The 15,941-nt window shown below is 44.4% G+C and overlaps 1 protein-coding gene across 1 annotated transcript in view; it reads left to right on the top strand.

Annotated features, from left to right (window-relative positions):
- The window catches only part of GRXCR1 (glutaredoxin and cysteine rich domain containing 1), a 65,589-nt gene that overhangs the window by 33,833 nt on the left and 15,815 nt on the right, over positions 1–15,941 (top strand). The window lies entirely within an intron of this gene.

Below are 15,941 nucleotides of genomic sequence, written 5' to 3'. Positions count from 1 at the left end.
ATCTATTTCAGACCAACTTTTTATACTTCTAACATGTACAGTCCGCATTTTTTTTTTCTTTTTACGCTGTACATATGGTATAATCTTTATTTGCAATCTGGCTTCCGGGTACTTCTCCCCGCGGGAGTAGGTGTTTCCAAGCTGAGGAGGAATGTCCTCGGGGAGGTCGCCCAGATGATTGACGTCCTTTCAGAAAAAGTTCCCCCTGGCGGATAAGGCCCCGCCCCCCATATTGCGTAGGCACGTCACAAGTCACGGCATTTCCGAAAGAAACCGAACATGAAGAAGCTCTATACGGCGCCTGCGCAGTCAGCTCTACGTGGCTCCTAGTCGGTGCACAGGCGCCGTATAGAGCCTACTCGCAGCTCTGCATGTTCGGCTTCTTTCGTAAACGCCGTGACTCGTGACGTGCCTACGCAATACGGGGGGGGGGGGTATTTATCCGCCGGGGTGAACTTTTTCTGAAAGGACGTCAATCACCTGGGCGACCTCCCAGAGGACATTCCTCCTCAGCTTGGAAACGCCTACTCCCGCGGGAAGAAGTACCCGGAAGCCAGATTGCAAATAAAGATTATACGATATGTACAGCGTAAAAAGAAAAAAAAAATGCGGACTGTACATGTTAGAAGTATAAAGAAGTTGGTCTGATATAGATGTTATTTGGGTGAACCTCCGCTTTAAGGTGAAAAACCTTCTGTGCTGCAGCTGCCCCTAGAGCCCCCCTTTTTCTTACCTGAACCCGTTCATTCCATAGACGAGCACAAGCCCAGCGCTCCAGCTACTGTCAATCAAATCCAGTGACACGAGAGTGGGGGGCGGGGCCGAGTCCTGCTGTCTGTGTCAATGGACACAGCAGCGGGACTCGGGAGTGCGCCCACACGGGTGCCCCCATGGAAAGTATGGGGACACCCGGTGAAGAGGAGAAGCCAGGAGCGCCGCCAGGGCACCCCAGAAGAAGAGGATCAGGGCTGCTCTGCGCAACACCCTTGCACAGAGCAGGTAAGAATAATATGTTTGTTATTTAAAAAGAACAACAACCTGTAGAATCACTTTAACCATAAGTATATAGATGCACACCAGTATGGCATATCAGGGCTCAAGTCCTGCGGGAACGCGTGGGAACGGAGTTCCTGCACTTTTTTCACAGAAGGAACTAAGTTCCCATTGCAGAACTAGAGCAGCCGAGCCACCCGAGCCAATCCTTCACTAAGCGGCGATGCCCAGCTCGAGTCACTGTCCGGGGCAGGCGAACCTTAGTAATCCTTTGTGTTACTGGTTGCTTCCTGTATGGATTCATCAGGTAGTGTGCGGGTATTCCTTCACTTCCTTGATGCCGCAATGTCTCCTGGGAGCTTTTGTCATTGTTCCCAGGAGACATTGCGGAGGTCTGCCGCGAGTTATCGCAGAATCTAGAAAGAACTTCTTTCTAAATCCCGCGATAACTCGCCAGTAACATAAAGGATTACTAAGGTACAGTGGATCGAAATAAAAAACATGCGGTTTAGTAATTATGCATATGAGCGTATCATATTTTTTTTTTTGGTGGGGGAGTGGATCTTGGCTGGGAGTTCCCACACTTTTTTCCCCAGGACTTGACCCCTGCGCCATATGAATGTTGCAACATAGTCCAGTTGCAGGGGCACCTGAAGATGATCATGATGCAGCATTTGTCTTGGTGTCGGAGACCTGAAGGCAAGATCTGCAGTGATAGATAGACCCTTCAGTCATTGTCTAACCAGCCTAGAACACAACTTTTCATCAGCCCAAACTGTGATGTAAAAAAAAACGTGTAAACAAATATCTGCGCTAACTGAAATGTGAAAAAAGTGAAAAGCTGCTAGCACAGTTTGTAGATATGCAAACAAAAACAATATAATCAATAGTGCAGCGCTCAAAAGTAAGATGGAAAATTAATCCAAATAAACAATATATGTGATAAAAGTCCACAAAGTATATATTCAAATAAACTGTGTGTAAATAAAGTCCATATATATTCATCAATGAAATTGAAGATGTAGAACCTCCTCCGCTTACCAGAAATAATATCGTTATGGGCATGTAATCAGATAACGTGCAGGTCAGTGTCAATCGCACTTCCAACAGAGTGTGCAGGTGAAGACGGTAGTCCACAGGCAACATCAACGATGGAATGAGATCTCAGATGTTATGGAGGTCCAAAAGCATTGCGTTCATCAAAAGATATGTGGTCATAAAATGCAGAGAGGAAACGGCAATAGTGAAGCCCGTAGGTAAAACCAGTAAGCAATTTATTGCATGGTACTTACAAACAGACAGGTAAAAAAGGCATCCAGGCAAACTGTGATGTGACTGCAACTTATAGTCATCCTATCTACTCTGTGCTTAGTCCCTAGTAGCATCTAATCTGTCATGCAAACAGACCTCTAACTACCAAGTGGCTATCCGATGCCTAACCTGACTCTAGCCTATGCTGGTTACTAAGCCCTAAATTTAGCTATAGAATCCCAGACCAAAAGGCATAAGTAGACTAACAGGAGCTGCATATAAACCCTATTGCAAAAAAAAAAAAAAAAAACACAGGTTCACCTACTAACATACAGCATACACACTCAATCACACATTGAACTATCTGGTATAGTTCATGTAAGCTAACAACAATCGAAAAGATATACTTCTGTCACCAGCCATTAAACACATACATACAGTCAGGGCCGCTGATAGGGGGGACCACCAGCCCTCCTGTAGGGGGCCCGGGCACACAGGGGGCCCGGACAGCAGGAGGATTGGTGGAGCAGAGAATAAAGAATGACAGCGTCTCACACCCAGCAACTCAAAGCCGGTTTCTCTCCATCTCGCTCCTGCGGCTTTCAGCTGCTAGGTGAGAGACACAGGGCTGGATTTAGGGGATGCCGGAGTGGGTTGTTATGCCCCCCCCTGGCTGGCTGCTGCTGAGCTGCTTCCCCCGCCCCCTCTCCGCTCGCACTCACAGCTGGAATGAGGAGACGGCAGCTTGGTGCCTGGAGCGGTGAGAGAAGAAGTGCCAGCGGGACGTGTGCCATGTTTTGTTCTCCCTTCCTGTCAGAAGAGCGCTGGTCTTTACAGTACATGAGACCGGATCGCTCTTAGTGTAGATCGCATGGCACTGTACACACACCGTCCCCTATCCACATTTGTTGCTCCTGGGAGGTGAGCACTGAGCAGCCTTTGGAGGAGATGGGGGCGCTGTGTGTGTATGTGTGTGTGTGTACAGTACAATGCAATCTACAGTAAGCGATCCGGTCTCATGTACTATAAAGACCAGAGCTCTTCTGACAGGAGGGGAGAACAAAACACAGCACACCTCTTCATGGCTGTGTTGGCATTGGCAAATGTAATGGGGATTTGGGGAGGGCGATATGTGTGAGGAGAAAGAATGGGGGTATATGTGCTGGGAGGAGAGATTGGGGGGGGCAGGGGGGTAATTTAGAGGGGGATTTTTGTTTGGAAACTTGTGCACGGGGGCCCCGTCAGGTAGGCTGTACAGGGCCCCGTGATTCCTACAAGCGGCCCTGCATACAGTATATACACCCAGAATCTATTGGCTAGGATAGGAACACTTGCCTAATAACCCCTGCTTCTGTTCTGGAATAGAAACAATTCTTCCATGGGGATATGTTGTCTCAGTTCCTCTCCTCTTCACTTCCTCCTAGAAGGGATTCTAACCCAGCTATGCAGAGACAGAAAATTATGTACATAAACAACTTTGTCATATTAGGAGTTATTTATTAATATAGACAAGGGCAGCAGATCTCTACAGAGGTAATGGATAACTTGTAAATTAGTGTAGCAAGGGCGCCAACCCCTAGAGGCCTAATGGTGACCTTCAGTCAGAGAGAGCTGACATCCTTCTCTGTAGAGTGTGTTACAAGGCAAAGTGCGTGTAATACAAGCTGAAGTGATGGGTCATCAGACACTTTTTGAATGCAAAGAGATTCATTGTCTCTTGAACAAGAACTATGGGAGAGAGGGTTAGGGCCAGGACACCCTTAAGTAGATGCAATGACAAAAGAGACTTCTATAGGTAGACAGCTATACAATGGAAGGCCTCCATCTGGACACCACTTCTGTATAGGTAGAACCGCTTTCTCCTATGGCAACAAATCTTGTATTAGTCATTAAAGGATAGTTGTACAGTTGTGCTCATAAGTTTACATACCCTGGCAGAATTTATTTCTTGGCCATTTTTCAGAGAATATGAATGATAACACTAAAACTTTTCTTTCACTCATTGTTGGTTTTTGGCTGAAACCATTAATTTTCAATCAACTGTGTTTACTCTTTTTTAAATCATAATGACAACAAAAACTACCCAAATTACCCTGATCAAAAGTTTACATACCCTGGTGATGTTGACCTGATAACATGCACACAAGTTGACACACGGGGGGTTGAATGGCTATTGAAGGTAACCATCCTCACCTGTGATCTGCTCGTTTGTAATTAGTGTGTGTATAATAGATATGTGCATTCCCGTTCGTACGAATGTTATTTTCGTACGAAAATGTTCATTTTCGTACCCGCATAATAATGTGTACATACGAAAAAATTAAAGCACCAAAATACGAAAACGACGGGATTACAAATGAGCTGCATAACGAACAACCGCAAATACGAACGAACGATCTGACGAAAATACGACAAAACGAAAACGGCAAAAGATTGAAAATGACATCTATAACAAAAGATTTGCATTCTGTATCCTGTTTGAATCCCCTCTCTGCTCGTATCCTCAGCCGTATGTTCACACGACATCCACAACAAAAGATTTGCATTCTGTATCCTGTTTGAATCCCCTCTCTGCTCGAATCCTCAGCCGTATGTTCACACGACATCCACAACAAAAGATTTGCACTCGGTATCTTGTTTGAATCCTTTCCCTGTCCGCATCCCCAGTCGCATGCTCCCACGACATCCACAACAAAAGACCCGCACCCTGTATTTTGAATTCCTTTTTTCTGTTCGTATTTTGGATTCAACAGAATGCAAATCTTTTGCCACAGATGTCACACGAACACACGACCGAAAACACCAAAAGAAAAAGGACCCAAAACACAGAATGCAAATCCCTTGCCACAGATGTAATTTTCGTTTTTTTTGAATGGGCAGTGAGTGTAGTTAGTGAAGCAGCTTCTCTTTTGTGCTGAGTAGTACAGTAAAGCCAAATAAACTTTTCTGTGGATTTTCATCTGAAGGGAGATCAGTTGGCCAGACTTTTGAACCCAAAAATGGTTTTCTGATGGAGTTTAAAAACGAACAAATTTTCTGAGAACGAACGGAAAATTATCGTTTTTATGTTTGTTGTTAAAAAAGTCTGACCAAGTGTATGGGGCTTAACAATCGTTAATATGGATGAGCTGCGTGTTGAAAGTGCCACGAATCCCGCAATATATTTACGAAAGTACAAAATGACGAAAATCCTTTTTCTGTTCGTATCTTCAGTCGCATGCCCACATGACATCCACAACAAATTGTCATAGATGTCACAAGAACACACGACCGAAAACACGAACAGAAAAAGGAATCCAAAACACAGAATGCAAATCATTGACGAAAATTCACGAAAATTATTGTCTAACAAGTACTGAACATGAATTAAACAGAATAACGAACCATCCCACATGTACGAAAATAAAACGGTAACGAAAATACGAAACGATCAGAATACGAAAAAATCTCATCGTACGAAAAACGAACGTGAATCAACAGGAAAACGCGCGTCTGACGAAAAACGAACGGAAACGAACCTACGCAACGATACAAAACAGAACAAAAAAAACACGAACATTTTTTCTGTGCACATGTCTAGTGTATAAAAGGTCAATGAGTTTCTGGACTCCTGACAGACAATTGCATCTTTCATCCAGTGCTGCACTGATGTTTCTGGATTCTAAGTCATGGGGAAAGCAAAAGAATTGCCACTGGATCTGCAGGAGAAGGTAGTTGAACTGTATAAAATGGGAAAGGGATATAAAAGGATATCCAAGGAATTGAGAATGCCAATCAGCAGTGTCCAAACTCTAATCAAGAAGTGGAAAATGTGGTGTTCTGTTGAAACAAACCACGGTCAGGTAGACCCACCAAAATTTCAGCCACAACTGCCAGGAAAATTGTTCGGCGAGGAAAAGAAAAACCCATAAATAGCTTCAGATGAAATACAGAACTCTGTGAAAACATGTGGTGTGGCTGTTTCAAGCTGCACAATAAGGAAGCACTTGAAGAAAGATGGGCTGCATGGTCGAGTCGCCAGAAGAAAGCCATTACTACGTAAATGCCACAAAGTATTTCGCTTAAAATACACCAAACAGCACAGAGAGACGAGCCTTAAACCTTCTGGCACAAAGTCATTTGGAGTTATGTGAACAAAATGTAGCTTTTTGGCCACAACCATAAAGCTACATTTGGAGAGGAGTCAACAAGGCTTATAATGAAAGGTACAGAGATGGATCGCTGATGTTTTGGGGATGTGTGAGCTACAAAGGCACAGGAAATTTGTGCAAAATTGTTGGCAAGATGAATGCAGTATGTTATCAAAAAATACCAGCGGAACATTTGTATTCATCAGCCAGGAAGCTGCGCATGGGTCATACTTGGACATTCCAACGTGACAATGATCCAAGGCCAAGTCGACCTGTCATTGGCTACAGCAGAATAAAGTGAAGGTTCTGGAGTGGCCATCTCAGTCTCCTGACCTCAATATAATTGAGCTACTCTGGGGAGAACATACAGTTCATCCAACTCAGCCCAATAATTTACAGGAACTGGGGGCTTTTTGCCAAGAGGAATGGGCAGGTTTACCATCTGAGAAGATAAAGAGCCTCATCCACAAATACCACAAAAGACTTCAAGCTGTCATTGATGTTAAAGGGGGCAATACATGATGTTAAGAACTGGAGTATGTAAACTTTTGATCAGGGTAATTTGGGTCGTTTCTGTTATCAATATGATTTAAAAAGAGTAAACACAGTTGATTGATAATAAATGGCTTCAGCCAAACACTAACCATGAATGAAAGAAAAGTTTTAGTGTTATCATTCATATTCTCTGAAAAATGGCCAAGAAATCATAAATTCTGCCAGGGTATGTAAACTTATGAGCACAACTGTATTTAACTATTGGTAACACAAATAGTTCTCCTCGGACTCTACAGTTTCTCACTGTAGGTCTTCACTCACCGAGCTTCCAGTCTCTCACAAGACTCTCAGACCCAATCACCATTGGATCCCTGGTGCTCTTCCACTTCCATAACTCGGTATCCTCCTCAAGCGCCCCCCCCCCACTTCCCTGCTGGGTCCCCCGCTTGATACTCACTGATGCTCCTCAAGCGTCACCTCTGCTGTCCCACATGGTCCCTGGCTTGGCACTTGCTAAAGTTTTCCCACTTCTTCATGGTCCACGGCTGGTGAGAAGAATGCTCTGTTACTGGCTTCAGCTTACGAACAGCAGTCTCCAGTAACAAGTTGGATGGTCCCTTAGTGGCTACAGCTTCCCCTCTACCTCCAACCACAACTGGTTCCCCAACCGTTACTCTCGGTTGCACTCCAATCGTGCAGTCCCAACCCTGCGCTGCTTCTCCTGCTTCTGGATAGGCCCTCAGACAGCCTAGCAGCCAGATGTCCCCGGGATAGGCCTCGGGCTTCAGGTCTAGTAGCCTGGGACAGCATAACACATGTCCACCCAGACAGCCATCCAGGTGGCACAGAACACTCAAACACCTGACTCCACCCAAATAAACAGGCTCTCACAGCAGGCCAAGGGGCTAAAGGAACTCCCGCCAATTGGCTGAGACACTCGATCCATTCATAACCTGACCTTGCTAAGCCCTTGTCTATCAAATGTCACGAGCATAACGTCACCTAGTGACAGAACAGAGAAGGTGAAGCAAGTCCAGAACTAGAGAGGAATCAGTGGATCTACTAACAATTTAAAAGGGCAACTACTGCCTGGCAAACTAAATTTACCGGCAACCCTGCCTAAACACCAGGGTGCTACATCAACAAGGCCCCCTGTCCTTCAAGTGGTTGTTAACCCACTTTGACTACTTCATATAATCCTCTCTATGTCCTAATGACAAGTGCTCCTGTCTGTGTGATTTATAAAAAAAATGCCTTCTTTACCGTATTTCAGAGCATTTTCCGGCGATCACGTGACTGGCCGCCTCTCTACTCTCCCGGTCTGACAGATGCAGTGGGGGGGGGGGCCCGAGACTCCCCCACTGATGTCAGGAGGAGAGGAAAGAGCCGGCCGGGCATGTGATCGCCCGGAAACGCACTGAAATACGGCACTGAAATACGCACTGAAATACGGTAAAGAAGACGTCTTTTCTTTAATCACACAGACAGACGCACTTGGCAAACACTGACACAAGAGCAGACAGGAAGGAAGAGGATGGAATAGAGGACAGAGGAGAACAGGAGGCACGTAAACTTACCACAGTGTCAGGGCTCAGTAGCCATGATACAAAGGGGAGGACAGGCAGGATCAGCCAGCCAGGTATTTCAGGTGATACGTGGGGGGTCAAATGACACAGCACAATCACTGTGCTGTATAACATGCTTTCAAGAAGTTAAATCTTTTTTTTTTTGGTTAACAAATGCTTTAAAGTGTTTGTTACCCCAACACTTCGTATTCCTGCTATGTGGAAGTTCATCTCTTCCCCCTCCCTCTCGGCAATCATCGGGACATGTCACAGGTCCCAGATGATTGCCCGGCCAGTCACAGTGTGCAGCAAAGCCACAGCCGGGCACCCACAGTGGCAATGCCGGTGCTGCAGAGAGGAGGGGAGAGGAGCGGGGCTTCATTCCCCCGCACCACTGGACCCTGGTATAGGTAAGTATGCCATTATTAAAAGTTAGCAGCTGCAATATTTGTAGCTGCTGACTTTCATTTAATTTTTTTAGTCAGAACTTTAATGTGTCCAAAAGGGGGTGAGGAACCCAAATGTAAGTGATGAATCTATATCTTGCATATCTAATATAAACCAGCTAATAGTGCATAGGATATGGTTCATTCAATATCGAGGACTGGAGTGTAGCCAAAATATAGTTAGAAAAAACCCAGAGGCCAGTGGATTTAAATATATAGGGCTAGATTCAGAAAGCCTGCCGTAAGTTTGTGCGGGCGTAGCGTGTCTGAGAATCTGCACCCTAAGTTACGGCGGCGTAGCGTACATCTGCCGGTGTAAGCGCGCCGAATTCAAATTCTGAAGAGGTGGGCGTGTTTTATGTAAATAAAACATGACCCCACGTAAATGACGTCTCTAACGAACGGCGCATGCGCCGTTCGTGAAAGAATCCCAGTGCGCATGCTCGAAATTCTGCTGCAAATCGTCAATGCTTTAGACGTGAACGTAATTTACGCAAAGCCCTATTCGTGAACGACTTACGCAAATGACGTAAACGACGCAAAATTCGACGCTGGCCCGACGTCCATCCTCATATAGCAGGAGCAACGTTACGCCGGAAAAAGCCTTACGCATACGACGTAAAAAATACCGCCGGGCGCACGTACGTTTCTGAATCGGCGTATCCAGCTCATTTGCATATTCTACGCTGAAATCGACGGAAGCGCCACCTAGCGGCCAGCGTAAATATGCAACTAAGATACGACGGCGTAAGAGACTTACGCCAGTCGGATCTTAGGCAAATTTCGGCATATCTTGCTTTCTGAATACAGAAAGAAGATACGCCGGCGCAGATTTGAATTTACGCAGGGTATCAATAGATACGCCGGCGTAAATTCTTTCTGAATCTAGCCCACAGTATCCTCAGGATGTCAAGTAGGGGGTGGCCATCCATATAATATGCCAGATGGATTCAGGTGGTCCACATGTCGTGCCCTCATTTAGGGAGTAGTAAGGCATCCAGGAGGTCCGGTGGTGTGGCTAGTATCTCGTGGCTTGAATCTATACAAAAATGTTTTGCCATGTTTTTAATTTCTATGTTAGGCTGGGTTTACACTGCAGTATGGAGCGGCTCACAGCAGGGGTCCGACGTGTCCCTGTTCACCATTCAGGTCTGATTTTGGTCAGAATTTTGGGCTGAATTCAGACCTGAAACAGACCAGAGGACACACAGGACTCCTGTGCAATTCGCTCCGGAGCCGCTATTGGAGATGTGTGAACCAGCTCCATTGAGAGCCAGTCACAATCTCCTGGCATGCGAACTGGATGCGGGAAATAAGCATCCAATTCACAATAGTGTGAACCCAGCCTTAAACTGAATGGGTTGTTTTAAAAGTTGATCATTTAGAATCACATTAATTCTGAAAGCCTGGAACACAGGGATATAATGACCTGTTATCCCACATTCTTTAGTGTTACTAGACTTAAAATGTATCTAAACCCAAAAACGAAAATGTAATATATTGCAGCTTTCCAGTCCATAAATGTGGTGGCTGCATTTCTTTTCTTTTTTTTCTTTATTTCACTTGGTGATCTGGCCAGTAACACGCTTTCTGTCTTAGGGTGTATCCACTCCACTGGAGGAGCAACAGAGACACCTTTGGACAGCAGCAATCTCAACCTGATGGACTTGACTAACATATTTAAGGCGAAATCCAGCTTACTCTTTTTAAGCAGTTGCAGCAATAGTTATTGTTTCTTTTGGGATAAAGGTTTTACATAAATGAATAAAAGCTGGCCATTATATCAGTCATCAGTGGTAAATGGTTTGTCTCAATCCTCTAACTGCCACTTTTGCTGGACAGTTTGGTCTGTTAAAGGATGTTGAAAAATAACAGACTTATTGGCCAGATCACCAGGTGAAAATAAAGGAAGAGAGGAAGACTACTGAAGCCACCACATCTAAGATTTGGTAAGTTGTTTACGATAACATCTTACATTTTTGCTTTTGGGTTTGGATATTCTTTAAACATCTATGTGATTGTTTCCTTAACATTCTAATTAAAGCATAAAAATGACCACTACACTAATGCCCCATACACACAAGCAGAATTTCCGCCAGCAAAAGTCTGATGTGAGCTTTTCATCGGAAATTCCGACCGTGTGTATGCTCCATCAGACTTTTGCTGTCAGAATTTCCGCCAGCAAAAGTTTGAGAGCAGGTTCTCAATTTTGGAAAATCCGTTCGTCTGTATGGAATTCCGACAGGAAAAAGAACATACATACACCTCGTCGTAGTGTTGTACGTCACTGCGTTCAGAGAACTTTTGTGCGACAGTGTGTATTCAAACCAAGCGTGAGTGGAATTCCGTCGGAAAAAACATCCAACTTTTTTCCGACTCAAATTCCGCTTGTGTGTACAGGGCAGAAGTGTAAATTATCATTATACCAAGAGATCTCCTGAAATGACCATACATAGAAATGCTTGCAACTTATCGGTGTAGTCCTTTCTATGACATCAAACATATTATCTCTCTCTGTACTGCTAACTCAGTCTACGATAGAGACTCCACGTCAGGTTTTCCCCTAGCTATAAGGTCACAAGTGCCAGATTAAGTTTGGGGGCCTTCAGTGTGACTGAATGCAATTCAAGCGATGCAGCAAAAGAACAAGGCACACTAACCGGGTGCTTGGTGAAAAATAAATCACCAAAAACATGCCAAATAAATATATTCAAAATGTGAAATAAGGGACGATGCACACTAAAAAGTGTCAGGATACCAAAACACAAATAAAACTATAATTGCAAAAAATTGATGTGTTGTCCCTTTAAATCGTAATAAACAACTTTTGACAAATATAGTGACACCATTTAGTGATATAGTGATAGGCTGCCAAACAAGCTGCTGACTAGGCCTGTGCTTTGAATTCACTCCAAAAAAATACCATTGTAGGTCCAGTCTGCTTCTGGTTTGTTCGCTTTGTTGCCAGTTAGGCCCTGATGAAACACTTTGGCTACCTTTTGAATTGTATCTGGATCTCTTAGCAGTGGTGTGGTGTTTCAATTTCAACACTTTTTACACCATTCAGTGATATAACTGCTCAAAACACAAAACAAAATTATAATATTTAGTGTGACGGTAGTAGAATGATATCCCCATCAAACATCCCCTTCTTCCCATAAAGAAAATCACCCAATATTCCACGAGGAGGAATATTCCTGGGATCGCCCAATAATCCACACATGAGCCAAGCTTACTGTTGGAACAAGAGACACTTTAATGGCAGCATGCTGCCAGTTATATACAGTTTACAAGCTAATCCTCAATCAAAGAACAATGAAATCTCCACCCCCTTCTCACACACTGGGGGCTTCCATACAGATCATAGGCAGACACTTTGGCGCCGACCCTGAAGACACATCTCTTTAGATAATGACATCAGTGAAGTTAATTACTAGTTGTAACAGAATACGTTATCTAGACAGCTTGGCTCCTCATATAGAAGAGGTAATTACCACAATGAAGCAATCAGAATAATTAACCTGAGCCACTTATCCAATCATCTAGCCTGACGATACAATACACATCTCTTAAGGGTAAACACAGGTCTTCTTCACACAACACACAGACCTTAAACTGGCAGGGAGAGAATTAGACTGAAGCATAGGCAATTGCATAAGAGTCCTTCACATTTAGTATATAAATGCAAACCAAACTAATATTGTGAACAAACAAAATTGGAGGGGTTAGAGGTCACAGGCCTCGGGGCTTTTGAGGTGTCATAGGTTTAACCAGTGGCGGTGCATCCATAGAGGGCGCGGGAGCGCCGCCCCCTCTGGCTCTCGCACTGCCACTGATTACAATACATAGATTCATGCATTGCATGAATCTATGTATTGTTGCCGCTGCCGCAGACTATTCAGATGGCCGGCTGGATAGTGAGCTCCGGCCATCTGAATAACGGCAGCTGGTTGGCTGTGTGGCTTCAGGCTGTATTTGGCTTCCAGATACTTATCTAAGGGACGTACGGTGGGTGCGTTCCTTGGATAAGACTGACAGGCGTCTCAGCCAATCAGGTTCACCGATTCTGGTTACCGGTAACCTGATTGGCTGAAGCATCATATCGAGGGACGTGGAAGGAGGATGGCCGACCCCAGAAAGGTAAGTGCCGGGTGGAGGGAGGGGCATTTTACAGGGCACAGCGGCGACAATTGGCACAGAGACAGTGGCGACAATGGGCACAGTGGCAGTGGCATCAATTGGCACAGTGGCGACATTTGGCACAGTGACAGTGGCATCAATTCGCACAGTGGCGACAATTAAAGGGCACAGTGGCATCAATTGACACAGTGGCGACAATTAAAGGGCACAGTGGCCACAATTAAAGGGCACAGTGGCGAAAATTGATGGGCACAGTGGCTGCGTTTGATGGCATGGCCCAGTGGCTGCGTTTGATGGCATGGCACAGTGGCTGCGTTTGATGGAATGGCACAGTGGTGACAATTGATGGCACAGTGGCTGCGTTTGATGGCATGGCACAGGGGCGACAATTGATGGGCACAGTGGCTGTGTTTGATGGCATGGCACAGTGGTGACAATTGATGGCAGTGGTGACAATTGTTGGCACAGTGGCTGCGTTTGATGGCATGGCACAGTGGTGACAATTGATGGCACAGTGGCTGCGTTTGATGGCATGGCACAGTGACTGCGTTTGATGGCATGGCACAGTGGTGACAATTGATGGCACAGTGGCTGCATTTGATGGGCACAGTTAAGCCTCGTACACACGATAGGTTAACCAGAGGACAACGGTCTGAAGGACCGTTTTCTTCGGTAAAAAACGATCGTGTGTGGGCCCCATAGGTTATTTAACCTTCGGTTAAAAAAAAGACAACTTGCTTTAAAATGTAACCGATGGATTGCTAACCGATAGGTCAAAAAACGATCGTTAGTATGCAAAACCATCGGTTAAAAATCCACGCATGCTCAAAATCAAGTCGACACATGCTTGGAAGCATTGAACTTCGTTTTTTTCAGCACTTCGTTGTGTTTTAAGTCACCGCGTTCTGACACGATCGTTTTTTTAACCGATGGTGTGTAGGTGCGATGGACCATCAGTCAGCTTCATCGGTTAACCTAAGACAACGGTCCTCTGGTTAACCTATCGTGTTTACGAGGCTTGAGGCTGCAACTGTTTGTTTTTTTCGTTTGCGCCCCCCCAAAAATTTTGAGCACCAGCCGCCACTGGGTGAAACAATGAAATCACTGATACACTAATGTAGAAGTGAAAAAACTGTATTACAAAAATGGTTTTAAAAACATATGACAATTTGATATTCAGTTCATACATCAATTGCTCCCGTTGTATAAAATTTGAACAGACAATACCACTTTCTCTACATGTTTGGCTCGACAGAGCTTCTTCAGGAGATATGATTGTGGCGTCTGTTATGCTAAGGGTAACAGAGAAATGAAATGAATGCTCATATTAAACAATAAAACATTATAACATTACAGATTGGCATATATATCAATGATTTATGCAAAGAGTATCAAGAAGAATAGAAAACTGTCAATAATAGGACATCGAAACATAGTTTTAAAAAAAATATGGTTATGATAGGCTGTGAACCAATACTACTCAATATTTGTCACAACACTGATAATTGAGATAATCTGAATCGACCTCATAGCCCATTGTCAAGACAGGAGACTGGCCTGGAAAAATGCATTCAAACTCGTAGAACCAGGTCTTATTTTCCCTATTTGTCTTGGTGACCATTATCACTGAAGTGAAAGTGAAAGTGAAAAAGAATTTGAGAGTTGCCACCAGAACAGGAAAAAATTACATATATCAAGTGACCCTGGTGACTATCAGGGATTTCCCTCAGTTTGGAGGGATTTCTTCTCACCTCCTGTTATGGCTATGAGACAGTAAGTGAAGGGAAGTCTTCCAAATGGGACACTATCCACAATGAAAAATGTTGCGTTCAGTTCTACTTTGGGTGAAGTATTCCTAATCCTTTGATGTAGCCATTTACTGATAAAAAAAATGTAAAATAATAAATTGTGACAGGTTACTAATTAGCCACTTCAATATCGGCCCATCATCATATGACGTCCACAGATGGGATCTCCCATCCTGGGTGGACGTCATATGACGTCCTGGGTTTGCGGGGGGATATCTGAATGATGCCTGCAGCTAGAGGCATCATTCAGATATCCATGTCTTCAGCCGGCGATCCTGCGCACCATAAAAATGATCATAACGTTCTTATAGGCGGCGAGAGGGGACATCCCCCCTCCCGCCGCTATCCGATGCTTCTCCGGGCTCTCCCGTGCCATCGGGGGCCCGGAGAAGGAATCGTCCGGCGCAGGCAGGAAGCATAGAGATGACTGGTGACCAGATGGTCACCAGTCATCTCTATGACCGTCGGAGGCCCGGGCGCGATGTGATGACGTCACACCCGGGTACCCGTATGTAAACAAAGCCGCGATTCCAGCTAGTGAGCAACACTGATCATGAGATCGGTGAATTTTTTTTCACCGATCTCATGCTTTCCAGCCTGGAGGAGAGATGTGGGGTCTTATTGACCCCGCATCTCTCCATAAAGAGGACATGTCACACACATTTCCTATTACAAGGGATGTTTACATTCCTTGTAATAGGAATAAAAGTGATCATTTTTTTTTTTTAAAGTGTAAAAAAATAAATAAATAAGTAAGTAAAAAATTAAATAAAACAATAAAAAAAATTAAAACGCCCCTGTCCCCGGTAGCTCGCACGCACGCGTAAGTCCCGCCGACATATGTAAATGCTGTTTAAACCACATATGTGAGGTATCGCCGCGTGCGTTAGAGTGCCAGCAACAATTCGAGCTCTAGATCTCCTCTGTAAATCTAAACTGGTAACCTGTAAAAAAAATTCAAAGCATTACCTATGAAGATTTTTAAGTACCGAAGTTTGGCGCCATTCCATGAGTGTGCACAATTTTAAAGCGTGACATGTTAGGTATCTATTTACTCGGTGTAACATAATCTTTCATATTTTACAAAAAAATTGGGCTAACTTTACTGTTTTG

Source organism: Rana temporaria, chromosome 1 (assembly GCF_905171775.1).
Source record: "Rana temporaria chromosome 1, aRanTem1.1, whole genome shotgun sequence".
NCBI lineage: Eukaryota > Metazoa > Chordata > Amphibia > Anura > Ranidae > Rana > Rana temporaria.
Note: the sequence above shows the minus strand (reverse complement) of the source record. Positions and strands in the feature narration are given on the sequence as shown.